Source organism: Stenella coeruleoalba (assembly GCF_951394435.1).
Source record: "Stenella coeruleoalba genome assembly, chromosome: 3".
In the NCBI taxonomy this organism is placed as follows: domain Eukaryota; kingdom Metazoa; phylum Chordata; class Mammalia; order Artiodactyla; family Delphinidae; genus Stenella; species Stenella coeruleoalba.
In genome coordinates, this window is record NC_137148.1 from 106,497,183 (window position 1) to 106,518,017 (window position 20,835).

General features: G+C 35.9%; 1 pseudogene across 1 annotated transcript; it reads right to left on the reverse strand.

The window, feature by feature from the left end:
* Positions 1-8,980: 8,980 nt before the first annotated feature.
* On the reverse strand, positions 8,981-16,516 carry LOC307184874 (small ribosomal subunit protein eS7-like; annotated as a pseudogene). The gene is made up of 4 exons: positions 16,325-16,516; positions 15,513-15,668; positions 14,435-14,527; positions 8,981-10,626 (listed from the first exon to the last, which is right to left on the reverse strand). The product of its transcript is annotated as a small ribosomal subunit protein eS7-like (transcript).
* Between the last annotated feature and the right edge of the window lie 4,319 nt (positions 16,517-20,835).

Here is a 20,835-nt window from a genome sequence, read left to right on the forward strand (position 1 = left end):
TCCTTGGTGCTCATTCAAAAATGTGCACGTATGCCTGCCTCTCTCCTTCCTGAGACAATAAAGGAACACAAAAATGAATGAAATCTTAAAAGTGAAGAGAATTGTAGCTGATCATGGAGAAATTAGAGAGTAAGAATTTTCTGAAAATCTGAAAGTACATACCTGGAAGTCTGCTAATGACTAAGACCACGAGGAAATTGAAATGGAGGTGAAAGCCAAACTCCCCGACAGAACCCCAGAATGGGCTGAGCTCAGTATGTGCAAGCATAGAGCACAGAAGTGAAAAGAGCAAAATACAGAGCACTTACATGGATGCACATACAAATTGTACCTTCCTCCCTCTTCCCATTATAAGACACATTTTAGCTCTCCTAAAAGTCTGTGAAGAGCTGCCTAGAGAAAGCAATAGTACTGTGTGGGTGTGGATATCCCAGAAGTAGTCTTCATTCTGGCACCAGAGGATTTTTTGAGCTGTGAAAATACTCTGTATGGTATAATAATGATAGATATATGTAATTTAAGATACATGTAATTTACTTAGCAAACCCATAAAAGAGACAACACCAAGAGGGAAACTTAAGGTAAATTACAACTCTGCAATTATGATGTGTTACTGTACATTTGTCCTTGGTTAAAAAAAAGTACCATTCTGATAAATGATGATGATAATGGGGGAGGCTCTGCATGTGTGTGGGCAGGGGGTATATGGTAAGTCTCTGTACCTCACTCTCAATTTTGACTCCTTGAGCTCAAGCTGAGTACACTTTAGTAGAAGAAACAGGAAGAACTAACCATGAAGTACAACAGAAAGACTACAGAGGTACAAATTTCCATGGAAATAGTGAGAGAGGTGCAGTTAAATCCATTTGCAGTGGTACCCAAAGCTACCAGGAGCCTGTATCTGAGCTAAATTTGTGCCCATCTCTTAGCAGACATCTCTAACTTAGGGAAGTAGGAAAGGAGAGTACCATATTTCTTACTGTCTTCACCCAACAATTACTAGTCTTGTTTCTGTCCTAAGTTTCTTGCCCAGTACAAGTGTAAAGAACTAATTTTGTACATCAGGAATTCCTTACTAAACTGGACATAGGATGTAGAGGATACAGTGGTCTTAAACCTTCTGTACTTCATGCACAAGACAATGAATGTCTGCTGTTCAGCCAAGAGTACATCATATTTTTTTAAAGAAATTCTTGAAATAAACATAAGGATAGTTAAAACTCATTATTTTGGCAAAAAAACCTCATTTTTAACTTGAATTAACTTGAATTCCTTAAAAAATTAAAAATAGAATTGCCATATGACCTAGCAATCCCACTACTGGGCATATTCCCAGAGGAAACCATAATTCAAAAAGACACGTGCACCCCAGTGTTCATTGCAGCACTATTTACAATAGCCAGGTCATGGAAGCAACCTAAATGCCCATCGACAGACGAATGGATAAAGAAGATGTAGTACATATATACAATGGAATATTACTCAGCCACGAAAAGGAACGAAATTGGGTCATTTGTGGAGATGTGGATGGATCAAGAAGCTGTCATACAGAGTGAAGTAAGTCAGAAAGAGAAAAATAAATATCATATATTAAGGCATATATGTGGAATCTAGAAAAATGGTACAGATGAACCGGTTTGCAGGGCAGAAATAGAGACACAGATGTAGAGAACAAACGTATGGACACCAAAGGGGGAAAGCAGGGTGGGGGGGCTGTGGTGGTGGTGGGATGAATTGGTAGATTGGGATTGACATATATACACTAATATGTATAAAATAGATAACTAATAACCTGCTGTATAAAAAATAAATTTAACATGAATTGACAAGTTAACCTCATATCCATTTACAGTGAAGTTAAAAGTGATATAAGTGTGGTGAACATGAGTGTGTTACTGTGACTGAGTTCTCAAGAATGATAACATTTTGATCCTCACTCCAAAAGGTAGACCCTAAGTTTGGTAGGTACACAGAACTTTCTGCCCTGTTATAATTCATTGTCCTTTACTTTGATCGCCTATTTGCCGTCATTACTCTCCTGTTTGATTATTACCTAGAGGTATAAAAGAAGGCAAAATTAAAACCAAAAAGCATAAAGACCTGGAGTGGGGTGGAGTTGGAGGTTTGGGTGCAGCAAAGGGGGAGGGGGCCACATTTTCAGCTGGTTATTTTTGGAGATGCCAAGCCTCTAGCTTTAAGTTCTGTGTGTCTTATATAATCATGACCTTTTTTTGTTCTCCCAAATGTTTCTATTATTAAATATTAGAAACATTTTAATTTTATTAAGCTTACTTAGTCTTTATAACTTAGGATTTGAAACTGAATGCAAGGGACTTCCCTGGTGGCGCAGTTGTTAAGAATCCGCCTGCCAATACAGGGCACCTGGGTTTGATCCCTGGTCCGGGAAGATCCCACATGCTATGGAGCAACTAAACCCACGAGCCACAACTGCTCAGCCCCCCACATGTCACAGTTACTGAAGCCTGCGCACCTCAGAGCCTGTGCTCTGCAACAAGAGAAGCCACCGCAATGAGAAGCCTGCACACCGCAACAAAGAGTAGCTCTGGCTCACCACAACTAGAGAAAACCTGTGTGTAGCAATGAAAACCCAACGCAGCCAAAACTAAATAAATAAATAAAAATATTTTTAAATAAAAAATTATAAAAATAAAACTGAATGCAAGAAGATACTTGCAAACGCTATATCTGATAAGGGGTTAATATCCAAAATATACAACGAACTTGTACAGCTCAACATCAAAAAAACAATTTGATTAAAAAATGAGCATTGGACCTAAATAGACATTTTCCCAAAGAAGACATACAAAAAGCCAACAGGAACGTGAAAAGATGTTCAACCTCATTAATTATCAGGGAGAATGCAAATGGCTATTATCAAAAAGACAAGGGTTTACAAGGGTGTAGAGAAAAGGGAACCCTAGTATACTGTTGGTTCGAATGTAAATTGGTGCAACCACTATGGAAAACAGTATGGAATTTCCTCAAAAAATTAAAAATAGAACTACCATATGATCCGTCAGTTTCACTCCTGGGTATTTATCCAAAGAAAACATTTATTCAAAAAGATAGGGGCACCTCAGTTTTCATAGCAGCATTATTTACAGTTGCTAAGATATGGAGGCAACCTAAGTATCTATCAATGGATGAATTGATAAAGAAAATATGGTTGCATATATATATATATATATATATATATATGCAATGTTATATTACTCAGCCGTAAAAGAGAATGGAATCTTGCCATTTGCAACAATGTGGATGGACCTAGAGGGTATATGCTAAATAAAATAAGTCAGAGAAAGACAAATACTGTATTATTTCACTAATATGTAGAACGTGAAAAACAAAACAAATGAACAAACATAACTAAACAGAAATTCTCACAGATATATAGTACAAATAAGTTGTCAGAGGCGAGGAGTTGGGGGAGGAGAGAAATGGGTGAGGGAAATTAAAATGTACAAACTTTTAGTTACAAATTAAGTGAGTCATGGGTATGAAATGTATATTATGTGGAATATAGTCAATAATTATGTAATATATTTGTATGATGACAGTTGGTAACTAGATTTACTGTGGTGATGATTTTGAAGTGTTTAGAAATATCAAATCGCTCTGTTGTGTACTAGGAACTAACATAGTGTTGTAGCTCAATTATAGTTCAAAAATAAACTCATAGAAAAAGAGGTCAGCTTGTGGTTACCAGAGGCAAGGGGCTGGGGAGGGATAATTGGATGAAGGTAGTCAAGAGGTACAAACCTCCAGTTATAAGACAAATAAGTAATAGGGCTGTAATGTACAACATGATATATATGATACTGCTGTATATCATATATGAAAGTTAGAAGAAATACTAAGAATTCTCATCATAGGGAAAAATTTTCTACTAAATTTTGTGTTTGTATAAGAAAGTGGATGTTCACTAAACTTACTGTAGTCATTTTACGATGTATTTAAGTCAAATCGTTATGCTGTACACCTTAAACTTATATAGTGCTATATGTCAATTACATCTCACCAAAGCAGGAAGAAAAGTTCTAAGTACTGTTAAAATTAAAGTAATAAACTTTTATATCTCTTGACATTCTGAATTTGCAAGAATTAACTAATGTGTCATGAGATAAATCATAATTATCAGAAAAATTATACTCATTAAGTCATTATAAATCATAATCATAAGGTATTATCTAGTGCAAGGTTAATCTTTTTCTTTTAACCTTGCACTGGATAATATCTTATGATTTTCTCATTTTTTTTTTTTCTTTTTTGATGTGGACCATTTTTAAAGTCTTTATTGAATTTGTTACAATATTGCTTCTGTTTTATGATTCGTTTTTTTGGCTGTGAGGCATGTGGGAACTTAGCCCCCCGACCAGGGATTGAACCCACACCCCCTGCATTGGAAGGCGAAGTCTTAACCACTGGACTGCCAGGGAAGTCCTGATGATTTTCTCATTTCTTGAGCAAAGAAATAAATGATGGTAAAATTTTAACTCAACTGTTGCACATGAAAAAAGCTCACAAAACTAAAAATTATAGATGTTCAGTAATTTTTGAATTGAACTGTTTTTGTGACTACTTCACATGATATACAAGGTATGAAGAACTCAATGAAATTTAATTCAATTGGAATTCCAAGGGAATTTGCAATTTAAAGGAATGTTTATTCTGTAACAAATCTTGGGTTAGAGGCCACCTATGGATATTGCATTCTTAACATAGAATCTGTTTTGCACTAAAAATACCTTATTAAAATATTGGCGTGATGGAAAAATACATTTAGTTGATGGGTATGAGGATTTCATACATACAACCCTGTCACTCTTGATATCTCTTACTCTGTTTTTTTTCTTTTTCTCCGAGGCACTTATTAATTTCTATTATATCAGATAGTTTACTAATTTATCATGTTATTCACATCTTTCTCTCCATGCTAGCATATAAACTCCATGCAGTTAGTGATCGTTATCTGTATTTTTCACTGCTGAATCCTAAGCATCTACACCAGTGCCTAGAGCATTGTAGGTGTTCAATCAACAGATATCTGTTGAATGAATACATTAATAACGATAATGCTTTTTGAAGAAAAAAATCCCATCATCATTCTTGACTGTTACTTTTCTTTAAAATTTCTTAGGCATAGACTTAAAACACTATGGTAACTTGACTTATTAAAATACTTACGTAAATTTGTACTTTACTATTCTAGTATAAATATTTAAGTATTCTGTAATTTTTTGTGACATAATATTGGCTCCTTTATATTTCATGCTAATAAGAAAAATGGATTTATGATACAGAATTGATAATTCATAGACTTCATTTTTCACTCAACAGTGATATTTTTATTGACCTCAGTCAAATACTTTGTTTCCTACTTTAAAGCCCCCAGAGTGTTTCTATTAAAGATATGAATTGTATTTTTCTGGAAATAAATGCTTACACTTGACAGGATCAAGAGAAATTTCACTAACTGTAAGGTACACTGCTCTAGAGAAAAATAAGAAATTTAATAATATTCACACAAAGGAAACTTCCTAGCCAGTATTGATATTTTTAATCTAAAATTCTTGACACAATCTGCTTTGAGGAAGGCTGCTTCAAGTGGTGCTCTTGAAATTACAATGATGGTTAATAATGTACTGTTTTAAACTATAATATGTTCAATCTATAAAGAGATACTATGAATTGTTATGCTCTGGTTACATAAAAAAGGTGAATTTATTTTAGAACTATTGCCTTTTGCTACTATAAACCACATTATGTTTTAGTCAGTTCTGATGACAACTGGCAATATGAAGAAGCTAAGGTTCACCTAACTGGAAACCAAGTGACATTAGGTCTGTGACTGTGTTCATTTTGGCTCCAAAAACAAAAAATACTATAAACAGGGTGATTTATAATAAACATTTTCTCACAGTTCTGGAGGCTGGGAAGTCCAAGGTTATGGCAGCAGCAGGTTTGGTATCTAGTGAGGGCCTGCTTTGCTGTAACCTCACGTGGTGGAAGGGTCAAGGAAGATTTCTGTGACCTCTTTTATAAGGGCACTAATTCCATTCATAAGGGGTCTCCCCTTGTGACCTAATCACCTCCCAAAGGCCTCATCTTCTAATGCCGATCACGTTGGGAATTAAGGTTTCATTATAGAAATTTTGGAGGGACAAAAACACTCAGACTGTAGCAGTGGCATTGCTGATTATGAGATAAGATCATTGGGTATCAATTTCAGGCAGTATAACAGACATGGTTAATATTTCTTATGTGTTAATTTTTCTTCTTTTCGCTTGATTATGTTTATTTATTAGGGAACATAGTGATCTACATCAGAGGACTCTAAATGAAATAAAAGATTGGAAAGAAAGATGTGGTTAGTCAATAAAGTAACTGCTCTTTCAGACTAATTGTTTAACTTTTCCTTTTTGGAAATGGATACCTACCCAAGTTGGCCTGGTACCATATGTGTATGTTTTTGCTAATTTTCAGTAAAAGTAGAAAAACTAAGAGTTCCTTACAAATAAACTTCATTGAGGAATTCTATTACATGTGTGTAGTTTGTTGAGTCTTGAAAAATATATGTATCCAATGTAACCATCATTCCAATCAAGGCAACATTTTCATTACCTCCAGAAAGTTTCCTCAATCTCCTTTGCAGTTAGTCTTTCTCCCTGCTGCCCCAAGCATCAAGCAATCACTAATATAATACTGTTAGTTTTAGAAATTCATATAACTGGAATCATATAGTACATGTTGTTTTATATCTGGCTTTGTTTGCCTAATATGCTTTTTAAATTTGTATTTTTGCATGATTTATAGTTGAATGTTTTGGTTTTGTTACTGAGTAATACTCATACAAACTTTTCAGTTCATCCATTCACATGCTCATGGGCATATAGATTGTTTTCAGTTTGGAGACAGGAAATATCTATGACTATTTGTGTATATAACTCCTGGTGTGGTCACGTGTTTTTATTTCTTTTAAGTAAATAGCTATCTGAATGGAATTTCTGGGTCATATAGTAAGTGTATGTTTAAAAGAAACCCTCGAATGAATTTCCAAAGTGGTTTTATCATTTTATACTCTGACAAAGTATAAGATTCAGGTTGATTCAAAGAGATTTCAGGTTGTTCTACATTCCCTCCAAAACTTGGTATAATCAGTCTTAGGGTTTTTAGCCTTTCTGGTAATATCTTCTGCTGTCTCAATATGGTTTTAATTTGTATTTCCTTGATGACTGTCAATGTTGAACATCTTTCATATGCATATATATTCATGAAGAGTCTATCTAAGATTCCGTTACCCATTTTTAAATAGTAGAGTGGTTGTCTTATTTTTGAGTTGTGGACTATATCTTGTAAACATTTTCTTCTAGTGTATGGTTTTTCTAATGGTGTTTTTTGAAGAGCTGAAGGTTTGGATCTTGATGAAGTCAAATTTTTTATTTTTATTTTATTGCTAATTTTTTTTGTATCTTGTCTAAGAAATCTTTACCACTGTTCACTAATACTTCCTCTAATACATGATTCTAAAAATATTGTAGTTTTAATTTTTGTTTGGTCTCTAAGCTATTTCAAATTAAGTTGTATTATGGCATGAGGTAGAAGCCAAGGTGGTTCTTTTTCTTTTTTTTTTTTTAATATAGTTTTTGCAACATGATTTGCTGAAAAAGAATGGCTTTTCCCTTTGGAATTATGTTAGTACAAATGTCAAAAATCAGTTGAGCATAAATGTTTGTGAATCTATTTCTGGACTCTCAATTCTGTTCCATTAGTCTAGAGCTACATTTATTAGGGGTTTGGAGGGGGGACTGTATTAAATCCACAGATAAATTTGAGTAGAATTGATACCTTAACAAAATTTAATCTTCCAATAAAAAATGTACATTTTCCTAATTCTTAAGATCTTTAATTTCTCTGAATGGTGTTTTGTAGCTTTTTAGTGTACAGTTCTTCCACATCTTTCATTAATTTTATTCCTAAATATTTTATGCTTTTAGATGTTATTTTTGCATTTTAAAAATTATTTCTTAATTTTGTAGCTAATATATATTTATCTTGGATCCCATAACGTTGTTAAATTCACTTTGTAATTTCGTTGGTTTTCTTATAGTTTCATTAGGATTTTCTGTGTGGACAAGCATGTTATTTGAGATCAAGATCAGTTTTACTTCCTATCTTATTTCTTTCATTCACCGATATTTTCTTTACTGTCTTCTAATCTGTTCTTAATTCCATGTATTGTATTTTTTATGTCAAGTATTTTATTTTTCATCTTTAGAAGTTTGATTTTAGTCTCTTCCAGTTCTTGAATCATTATGTTCATGTTTTCCTTTAAATCCTTGATGATTTATAATCTTTATCATAACTTTTTTTAAACATGTTTACTGCTATATCAATCACTTCTGGCACTTAATGTTCTGTGTCTATGGATGTTTTTTCTATAGGTATACGTAATATTTTCCTGCTTTTTTGCTTATCTTGTTATTTTTGAATGGATGCTGGATATTGTTAAAGGTTGAATTGAATTGTATTCCTTTAAAGAATGTTGAAATTAAGTTTTATATGAATTTCAGACTTCTGGGGCTTGCTTTTAAGATTATTTAGTGTAGACTTAGGTCATTGAAGCCCCATTGGATATCCAATGCCTCATTGGCTATTTAAACTCTGACTATTGGGATCATAAATTATACTTAGCCCTGTGTGTATTGTAGAAATTGTTTGACCTATTGCTTTTCATACTTTTCTAATCTTGGATAGTTTGTCTCATACATGAGAAAATCAGTATTCAGCCAAATATTTGAGGGAACCCCTCTCTCTGTGCATCTCTGGAGTGTGTGCTCTCTTTCTCTGTAATTTCCCTTTCTCCACTACTCTATCTCACACAGTCTAGTTGTTTTGCCTCCCTGAACTCTCATTTTTGTCCCTATACTCAGTGAAAATAAGACTTTGACAGGGTTGCCCCTCTCTGAGGTGTGACACAGAAATGCCTCCAAACAGCAGACTCTGGCAATTATATGCCTAACTTTGTTTCCTTTCTCTAAGGGAATAAGAATCATTTTCTGTCTTTTGTATAATGTTTAAATCATTTGTTCCATGTATCTTGTGGGGTTTTCTGCTATGCAGGAAGTGAAATTCCTGTCATATTTAATCATTCATGGATATAATACTATTTATAATTTTCATTTTTCAGCTCATATATCCTATCTGTTCATATATTGACTGTATTTTCCTTTTGTGTTTTGAACATATTTATTATACCTGTATTCAATTTTTGTCTGCTGAATTCACCAGCTTAGCCGTTTTAGGGTTGGTGTCTATTGACTGCTTTTTTCCTTAACTATGTATAACAATATTTCTGGCTTTGTATGTATAATTTTCATGTGTACTGCACATTATTCATAAAGCATTGTAGAAATTTTGAATATTTTTTTCTTTTAACCTGCAGGTAACTTACTAACTCATCACATTGGACTTGTGTAGGTTTGACTTTATGCATTGTTAGAATCTCTGGAAAGCCCAGGGTGTTTCTTAATCTCCTCTTACTTGTGGCATCAATCTTCAAAATATTTCTTTCTTGCTGATCTTTCAAGACTTGGTTTTAATTTGTTTTAGGGTAGATTTAAAGTAGGCCTTAACTTAGGGCTTGTTCCTTATTTCCAAAGTTGGATTTTGGTCTGTGCTGAATGCACAGGGTATTAATGAGGTGTTAAGAAGGTGTTAATAAGATCTCTCTATTGCTCTCTACTGCTGCCTTCTTGGCAATATTAAAAACAGTAAAGCAAAGTGATGTAACCTAAGTATTATCAACTCATTCTCTTAGATAATAAGTAGTTTCAGATAACAAGAACTTGATGGTACCTTCTGGAATAAGAACCTATATAGGGTGGCTTTGCTTTAGCTTGTTGGGAGTTTAGTCATCCTCTGAAAAGGAGCTTCTCTTATTTCTAGAATGTCTTTTAAATTAAACTATGAAATTTACATTATTTTAAAATATTTTGTAATAATATTTTAGTCATTTTTGTTTACAACTGAGAACTGAGACTCTGGGTATTTAAAATTAACATCCTTGCCTGTGTTGCCCTTTTAGACAACAGAAAAAGTTTCAACCTTGTGTTCCACATTATTCTGCTGTGTTTTATCCAAATGAATCTTTGAGTTAGTTGGCATCCAGTTTCACCTGGATGAAACTGGATGAAACTTTCCAACTTTCACTTGGAAAGACTAAGTCCTCTAGGATCACATGTGCATGGTTGTCAGAGTATGGTTTCTAGGATGCTTTTGCTTATTTTTTTGTACAGCCGTTTTGAGTTGGCTTAGGCAGAATTCTCCTCTGGGCTTTAAAGATAATGTATTTCTCACTGAACATTTTCTCCAATTCAAGTACTTACCAGACTTGGTTTTTCTCGAAAGATTTCAGTTGAGGAACAGGAACAATGATCATAATAGCTTTCTGACCGCTATCAACTTACTTTCCCTGGCTGCTGTTATATTCAGCTCTCTTATCTGGGACTTAAGGTCTGAATTCATTTTCAGCTCAAGGAGACCCTGAGAGATGCTGGACTAAAACTCATCCCACTTTTCACCATTGGGCTTCACTATCTTCACACTCTAACTAAACATATTCTCCTTATTGGACACTGACCTAGGAAGAGAATTCTTTATTTTTACAATTTCCTCAGCAATGTGTGAGATATAATCAGATACTAAGTTATTAAAAAGGCAGCTAATGAGGTTACATTTCAGTTTATAATCCATTTAATCAACCCTGTCTCTTTAATATCACTCAAGTGTACCCATCCTCTCTACCTTCACTACCACAATCTCTGTGCAGCCTCCTGTAATTGCTTGTCTGGTTTACTGGTCTCCTAGCCTCTACTCTGGAAACCCAATAATTCATTTTCCACATAGAAGTTATAGAGAGTATAACAGGATTTTAAAAAGGAAAATGTCACCACTTGGAGTGTGAAATCCTCCTCTGCATTTAGTAGTGGAATTTACTTATAGATGAAAGGATTGAGCAGGGGGATGAGGAAGTAATATCCTTGAAAGAGAACAAAACATAACATTATGAACAGTTGGGTTTTTTACTCTTTGAACCATGCATTTATTGCTAAGGTTGCAGACTTCTCCTCACAAGCTACAGTTGATTCTTGAACAGTGAGGAAGTTAGGGGTGCTGACCCTCTGCATACTTTACAGTTAGCCCTCTCTATCCATGATTCTGCACCTGCAAATTCAAACTCAACCAACTATGGATTGTATAGCACTGTAGTACGTATTTAGTGGGGAAAAAAATCTGATATGAGTGGGCTCATACAGTTTAAACCTGTGTTGTATATTCTACAACTCAGTGAATTTTTCAATATCTCTGCCCCACTTCAAACCATCTTGCTCCCATCTGATTTACTTAGTGTCTTCCCCATTCATGCATACCGGAATCTCCTGTATTCACTGCCACTTTCAGCTTAACAACTTCCCTGACAGGTTACCTGACTTTGAATTTATCGTCTGAGATACTGCCTCCCAGATTGCCTCCTCTTCCCTAACTGCATGCGAGTGACTACCTGAAGACATCCTTCTACTACATTCAGCCTAGGTTTCTAGAATTAGTTTTCCTGGGAGTTAAAAAAAAAAAATCATAGTTTTTCTGCATAGTTCTGCATAGGGAAAAAAAACAACTAAGCTATCAGGTATATTTTTTGTCAACATTTACTTACTAAATATTGTACACTTAGTATGTGCTAACTTTTGGTGTTGGATATACAAGAACTGACATATTAAGCTAGTTTTCTATTTCTAGAGTGCTTACAGTATTCTGGAGGATATAGTCTATTACAATAGTGAGAGAAGTTCTATTGTAAGGAAGTATAGAGTGTCATTAAAATACCTAGTTGAAATACATATCTCAGTTTATAAGGAAAAATTTATTGGGAGAATAATTAAAATGAATAGGAGTTAGCAAGGAAGAAGTTGGGGCAGTGTGGAAAAGAGTATTCAGGAAAAGTAAACCGACATTTGAAAATCTAGATGCAAGAGACCACATAGCATCTTTATAGGTTGGATGGATGGGGGTTGTCAAGAGAAGTGTCAGGAAAGCTAATTTCTGGGTAGTTCATCAAAAGCTTTGTGAGCCATGAGTTTGGATTTTATCCTGACATAGTGGTTCTTAAACTTTAACGTGCATCTAAACCATACAGAAATTTTATAGTACAGAAATTTTACAGTGTAGAGAGCCTTATTCACTAGGTTTGTAATGGACCTTGCTACTCTGCATTTCTCCTAAGCTCTTAGGTATTGCTGACGCTGCAGGCTCATGGACCACACTTTAAATAACAAGCTCCTAAGGGAAATAGTAAAGGTATGAGGGAGTTCAAGCAGAACATAAAATATGATCGATATTTGTTTGTCTTCTAGAAAGATCACTTTGACTACAGAATAGAGGATTAACTACAGAAGGGCAAGTTTAGATGCAGGAAGATTTTGTAGGCTATTTTATTAATCATAGTCTACTATAACAGCACTTTAGGCTAGTTGATGTCATGGATATGGAGAAAACTGAGCAGATTCAAAAATATTTGGGAGCAAAAAATGAGAATCTTGGAAATAGATTGCACTTTGGAGTTGAAAGAGAAAATAGAAGAATAAAGAAAGATTCCTAGGTTTCTGATCCAGTCAAATTTATTGCTATTCAATGTGATATAGGGCACCTGTGGAAGGTGTATAGAATAAAAGATCAAGAGATTTTTTTTTTTCCTGTGGTTCCACTAGAAACTATTTTTCTTGAATTTTAATGAATTTGGTGTGATGCACCCAAGGAACAAATCCCATCCAGACAGGGCAGATAGTTTGATGTTCTAGCTGTAACATAGCTAGTTTTCAATGTGGAGTACACACTCCGTTGTCAATTTGGATAGAGCAAATCAGTGGAGTTTCAGTAAGCAGGAAAAATTATTGGATTATTTGCTATGTGAGACTACCAGTTCTGGTTTGTTACTCACAGCTCACATTCTTTCATAGGTAAACGTGATTAGACTGAAGGCAGCTTTGCAGTCTTATAACACCAGCTAGAAATATCCAACATAAGGGAGGATTGAAGAAGAGGATTTTTTTAAATGACCAGATGAAAACATACCTATGAATCAAAAGACCTCAAACATGAGCTGGCAAAAGCCCTAACTACCTACCTCAGTCCTAAGCAGCCCATTCCTGGACAATCTGCCTGTTTACCACTTGGAAGGTTTAGCTCTCCTTGTAACACTAAGTGCTGGTGAGTCTGAGGATAAAGGTGTGTGGAGCAAAATTCTCAGAGCTTCTGTATTGTCCTTTCATTGAATGAGTCACAGATGTTTTCACTTGCAAGGATTTTGTGTTTTGCCAGTGCAGTCCATCCTTCTGTCTTGATCTGTATCTCACAATTTTCAATCCATGGTTGTTTGAATCCAAGGATGCAGAACCCATGGATATGGAGGGCTGACTGACTTGGTTTTACAAGTTAATGATGAGATAAAGAATATGTAAGTCACCTAATGGCTTCACAAGCTTTTCCCAAGTCAGCCTGTCCTACACCAGCCTCTACTTCCTTCTAACATTGTTCATTTAAACGTCCAACATTTTCCTAGTAAGGCTAATTTTTCACTGATTTTTCTCCTAATAGTTGTGGGGCATTTGATTTGCAGCATATGGAGGCTGTTAACTAATGCAGTTACAGCCAAGAATCTCTTGAGTTTCTCCTGGTTATTATCTTTCTCCTCTGACATTGTGCAGTTACACTCTGTGAGCAGGTAAAGGATTATGACAAAACATCTAGCAGTTGGAAAACACTTTTAATTCTTACTTTCCCAAACCTACTGATGTTGACAGTCTTTTTTTCTTTTCTCCAATTATTTTTTAAGGTTAACATATTTATTTCACAACTCTTCATGGTCTAGTCGGATAATTAATTGTAAGTTCAATATTGCTGACTAAATAAAACAAATTATCCAATATGTGAAAATTCAGTTATCACATGGGCGTGCCTTCCGTAGATCAATTTTATGGCTATCCAGAATATTTTATTCTGCAAAGATTTTGTCCACAAAGGAAGGTTCTATCTAGTGGTTGGAATTTACTACAGTCTGCATATTTCTCTTATGAAGAGCTGAGTTTTAGAAGGGTTATTTCACCTTATTAGACTCTCTGAGCCAATTATGGTTAGAGCCCAAGATGAATTGTTTGCTTAAGTCAGAGCTTTGCAACTTTCCTCATCATGACAATCACTTGGGGTGCTCATTAAAAGACATTTTTTCCTGATTCTAATCCAGACATGAATTAGAATGTTCAGGAGATAAACCTAGTGTTAGGGTTCTCCAGAGAAACAGAACCAATAGGATAGGTATATATGTGGGTACGTGGTGATTTATTATGAGAAATTGGCTCACATGGTTATGGAGGCTGAGAAGTACCACGAGATGCCATCTGCAAGATGGAGCACCAGGGAAGCTGGTAGTGTGATTGAGTCGAAGTCTGAAAGCCTGAGAATAAGAGGAGATGATGATGTGAATTCAGACTGATGCTGGAGAAGATGAGATGAGCTGTCCCAGCTCAACTTGTGAGGCAGGAAACAAAGAGGCAAATTTCTCCTTCCTCCACATTCTGTTTTAGTCAGCCCTCAGCAGATTGGATGATGCCCAACCATATTGTACAGGGCCTTCTACTTCATTGGGTTCACTGATTCAGGTACCAATGTCAACCAGAAATCTACTCAAAACACTCCCCCAGTAAGATATAATCCAGGCATCCATGCCTCACTCATGTTGACACATAAAATTACCCAACCCAACTACACCTTTTGTTAACTTTGCACCCATACTCATCTCCTTAAACCATACTTAAGATGCAATTCGTGAAAATAAGATCATAATTTTGCCTGTTGTGCTACAACTCTCCTGTGTACAATTGAAAATGCACTGACTGCTTTTCCGGTAAAGGAGGTAGAGTTCTTGAGTGATGGTTAGTCTTCTCTTTGATAGTCTATAACTTATACTATGATGTTAAATTAACAATACTTAAATATATGTTGTAAAGTCAATATATTTTACCTTACATTATAAGAAAATAAGAGGGGAAAGAGAACAAGCATGCCTATGTGTGTGTATATTTGAGTGGTATAGAAACAGGCCTAATTTCTGCAACTGGCCACATGGTTTTAGCTAGTAATTATAACTACCTTTATCCACTATCCATTCTCTATCCCCTTTTCTTCACCAAGCACCTCAATTGGTCATGGTTCTTTAACCGGTGGAGTGACCCAAACCTTCATTCCTGAAGGGTCTGGACCATTAGTAGTCCTGCCTGGATTTGGTTAGTGTAGTTTTCTATTGACTTTAATCACACGATATGATAATATTAAGTAACACCCTAAGAGATTGCCTATATTCAAGACTTACTCTTCCTTGCTGCCATTGTAAAGTAGTAGTCCAATTTCCTCTTGGTATGAGATCAGTTACCCGAGCTTACACTGAAACGCCCTTCTTTGGTGATTTGGAAGCATGAGGAGCCCAAAGTGGCCAGTGGGGTGTTGGCATTATTAACTTCAAGGTCAGTGGAATCATCTCCTGGTGTAAGCATTCCTTCCTCTGGAACTAAAATCCCCAGTCCAGCAGAGTATATAGCCTGAAGAACACAAAGCAAAAATTTTGCTAGAGGTACCAGGGATAATATTGAGTGGATCCATTGCCATTTCTACTCCTTGACTCCTGGACCTGTGAATCCTGGCTTCGGGAGAAAGAGCACCATATACAGGATGTTGATTTAGAGCATGTACAGCCTTCTGCAGAACCTTGCTACAGCCCTGTGAGGTATCACCACCTTACTGGCACTGTAACTAAGTCTTCAAAAGACCATTACACCATTCAATCAAGCCAGCTGCTTCAGTGTGGTGAGAAATATGGTAAGACCAATAAATTCCATGAGCACTGGCCCATTGCTGCCCTTCTTTTGCTGTGAAGTGATTTTCTTGATCTGAAACAATGCTGTGTGGAATACCATGATGATGGATAAACCATTCTTTAAGTCTATGGATGATGGTAGTTTTGGAAGAAACATTGAGTGCAGGGAAGGCAAATTCGTACCCAGAGTAAGTGTCTATTCCCATAAGCATAAAACACTGCCCCTTGCATAATGGAAGTGGTCCAGTGTAATCCACCTACTACTAGGGAGTTGGTGCCATATTAGGGACTCAGAATTGGTCTCTCTTGCTAGCAGATGAGGCACTCAGTGGTGGTCATAGCCCGATTGGCCTCAGTGTATGGAAGGCCATATTGCTGAACCCATGCATAAGCTCTGTCCCTGTCATCATGGCCACTTTGTTCATGAGCCCATTTGGCAATGACAGGGGTGGCTGGGGAAAGAGACTGCCTGGTATTCACAAAACAGTTCATCTTATCCACTTGAATATTAAAATTCTCCTCTGCTGAGGTCACCCTTTGCTGAACAATTACATGGGATACAAATATCTTCATGTTTTGGCCCAATCAGAGGGGTCAACCCCTGTACTTCTTCCCCAGATTTCCTCCTCATAAATTTTCCAATCATGTTTCTTCCAAATCCCTGACTGACTAGCCAAACCGTTGACCACAACCCATGAGCCAGCTTATAATCATACATCTGGCCATTTCTCCTTCCAAGCAAAGTGAAAAACCGTGTGCCTGCTTGAGGCCAATCAAGTATATACCACTTTCATTTGATTATGGAGTGTTTCTATGCATGCCCAACTGTGTAGCTTGGTGGATCAGATAATGCCTAGGCTAAACTAGTTATTTCTTGCTCACTAGTTCCAATCAGCGTAATGTCATTGATGTAATGGACCAGTATGATATCTTATAGAAGGAAAAGTGATCAACATCTCTGGGCTAAGTTATTATATAGGCCTAGAGAGTTGTGATATACTCTTGAGATATGACAGTCAAGGTATAATGCCAGCCTGGCCAGCTGAAAAAAAAAAGTCTGCTCCTGGTGGACCTTATGGAGAAAAGGGTATTTGCCAGGTCAATAGCTGAATACTTGATACCAAGGAATGTGTTAATTTGTTCAAGCAATGAAACCACATCTGGTACAGCAGCTGCAATTGGATTCACTGTCACAGTTAAGCTTACGGTAATCCACTGTCATTTTTCAAAATCCATCTTTCTTTTGCACAGGCCAAAATAGGACTGTTGAGTGGGGATGTGGTGGGAATCACCACTCCTGCATCTTTCAAGTCCTCAATAATGGCACTGATCTCCGCAATCCCTTCAGGAATGCGGTGGTATTTTTTGGCTTACTATTTTTTTATGTAGGGAGACAGGCCTTTGCTACCATAATAGCCCTCACTCCTCACCAGATGATGATTTTATGTACCCAGATTTGGGTATTACTGACTTACATTATTGGTAGGCACCAAGTTTGTTATCGTATTGTATAAGAGTTTAGTAAAATGTTCTCCCAAATATGCATATTCTAAGAAGTAGACAAAATTAATGTAATTATAAGATCTTGAGAAAAGAAATGTTTGGACATTTAAGGTTGGAAGATTCATTGGCTACCTGTAAAGGAGCGCCTAAGCAGATATGATAGCACAGTTACGAAGTACAGTTAGAATGTGGCAGGTAAATGTAATTGTAAACTATTGCTATATTGGTTATCCTTTTATTTGTTTCCTGTTTTAGGTTTGCTATACTGTGAATTATTGGAAAACTTACCAGCAGGTGGTAGCACTGTTTAACAAATATACCCCTGATCACGAAGTGACTGAATTATTGGCTGCGAATGCAGCAAAATTCAAATATGTCAGAATAGTGGATTGTGATCCAGAAAATCCAAGTCCTGGTCCCAGTGGTATTACTTATTGGCCTCATCACTTTGCAAAAATAAATCTCATAGTGTTTAAATAACACTATAAATAAAATTAGTATAATAACAACTGCCTTGGCTTCTGCTGTTTTAAGGTTAGGAATAGAAACTGATTGTAAAAATCATTAAGGGAAAGGTAGGATGCTGTGTAAATGCAAATATCATTTCTCATTTTTTTGTCTGTTTTTTCTTTATTTTCCAGGCATTAATTTTAAGATGTGTTCTTACTAGTAACAAAGGTAGTCCTAAAAAGGTCCAACATGAATGTAAAATGATTTCCCATTGGTCATATGTTCAACTATTTTTTGACCATTTTTCTGTTCATTTCCATGTGGGATAAGATCTCAAAACCCATTTTGTTGGGTCTGAGGAAGAGTAGCTCTAGCCTCTGAATCCTTCTTTGCACACCCACTGCTTTCCTAACCTTTGTAAATGCGTGAACTAAAGAGGAAAAGTCCAAGAGAACGCAAATAACTTCAAGGAAATATGTGTTAACATATTTAAAGTATAAGGAGCATAATGAGCCAGCACTTACCTTTACTGTGTGCAGAGAAGTGTACTAACCACTGAAAGGATTACAGAATCCAGAGACTTCCAAAAATGAAGAACTTTTTTTTTTTTTCGACAGATGCTTACTGATCTCCATCAGTAGACAAGGAAATTTACTAGATGCTGGGGATCCAGGCTGTATAAGACATACATAATTCTCAAAGTTGAAATTTCTATAGTTGAGTTGAAGATCACCTATCAGCAAGAGTAAACAGATATAGTACAAGGCAGGAGACGAACCATGAAAGGAAATGCACGACTGGGTGGTGGTTTAGATTAAAGCCAACCTGGGCAAGATTGAAGGAGAGAAGAGAGTCTAGGTGGACGTAAATGATACTTACAGAGACAGGTATTTGATGTGAAGGTGATAGGGTATAATAGTTAAGACTACAGTCTTTGGGTCAGAATGATCTGACATAAAGTAATAACTCTACCACTTACAAACTGAGTGACCTTTGGCAAGGTACTCTGATTTTTTGATTCTTCATCTGTAAAATGTAGGTGATAATAGTGCATCTGTTTCATAGAGTTATTGTGAGAATCTATGTGGAAATTAGTGTACAGTAAACTCTAAATGGGGAAGCAAACAGAGTTTTTTGAGATGTGTAAAATATATAGAAGAGCAGTTGATATAAGGCGCTGCATGCTGGACACTTAAGTTTGTATTTATTATAGCGGACAAAGGGAAGTGTAGATTCTTGTATAGAAAGAGATGTCCGTGAAAAGATACTTAAAAGGTGTTATAGGAGTTTGTATAGGTGTTTTAGAACAGAGAAGGGGTGGAGGCAACAGAAGGAAGGTCATCTGAAGAGTGTGGATATGAGGTCATATGAGGTTACATTTGAGTAAAGCATTTGGAAAGACTTGGTGAGATCAAGGGAGAGAGAGGATTAAAAAGTTATTCCAATAACTTGAGCCTAGGGAATTAGGGGGATGGTTGTATCTTTGGCAAAAATAAGAGACAGTTTCTTTATGTGTGAGGAAAGCAAATATATTTATTCTCATGAGAAAGAGGCTGTAAGAAAACACACAACAACAAGCAGAAGGGTCCAAGATCAAGGCTGGACATTTCAGTTGGGAATCGTCTGCTGACTTTGAAAGTGTTCATTGAAACCAGCTGCTATAGGGTGATTGAAGGTAGTAGAAAAAAAAGGAAAAAGAAAAATCACATAAGTATATGCTAAGAAAGACTATCCTTGGATCTGATAGAACATTTGGGAAAGTGATAAACTTATAAGCATCACAGCAAGCCAAATTCTGTTTACATGAACGTGGAAGAGCAATTTCCCCTTCCTGTGCAGAACTTTTGCCCAGGCCCATAGTCAACATGAGTTGACTAATAATTCGGATACTAACACATTATAACTAATTTAGTATCTGGCTGAGGCATGTACAGTAATGTCAAATAGCAGGTACCTCATTTTCTGTTAAATTATTGTGTTCTTTAGAAAAACTTAGTTTCCCCAGGTTTTCCTTGTAAAGAGAATGGAATGTCTCTCTGGAACAAGTTGACCACCCATAAAACATGCAAAAAGATGAAACAGTAAAATTCCTTCCAGAGGCTCTAGGAAGACTTCTCTAAGATCCTATCCCCATAGCTGTTTTGGGCAATTATCCTCAATATCAGAGTTATATGCCACACTTACTTTTACCAGCATGCTTACAACACTGTGTTGGTATTATCATTTTGGAGGTGGCTGTGACCCTGAGTAAAACCAAAGGCCTTAAAGACAATAAAAAAGCTATTGAAAATAGCACTATTAAGATCTAATTTATAAAAAGTCACCAATTTTGCAAAATGTATGCATTCTAGTAACCACTATGGTAGTGGTTCCTGTGTAGAACATTTCCATGACACTAAAAATTCTTTAGTGTCCCTTTGCAGTCAATCCTCTCCTCACTTCTGGCCACTGGCAATCAATATTGTGCTTTCTGTCTCTGTAGCTATAACTTTTCTAGGATTTCATATAAACAGAATGATGCAGGATATATTCTTCTGTATCTGATTTCTTTCTCTTAGCATCTTACTTTTACACTTCAGTTTATTGTTGCCTCTATCAGTAATTTGTGCCTTGTTTTTCGTTATTGACTGAACTTCATACTTTATTTGAAATTCATTAGTTTTCCCATAATATATGTTTCTAGGATCCAATCCAGAATATCACATTACATTTAGTTGTTATGTCTCTTTAGACTCTTTTGGGCTATAACTGTTCCTCAAACTTTTCTTGTTTATTGATAACCTGGACTTTTTTGAGGAGTACTAGTTGGATATTTTAAACAGTATCTTGTTTTGGTTTGTCTGGTGGTTTTCTCATGGTTAGACTAGGGTTAAGGGTTTTTCAGAGTATAACCAAGAAGTGAAGTAGTTTTAAATTTATAATATCAAAATGATTTATCA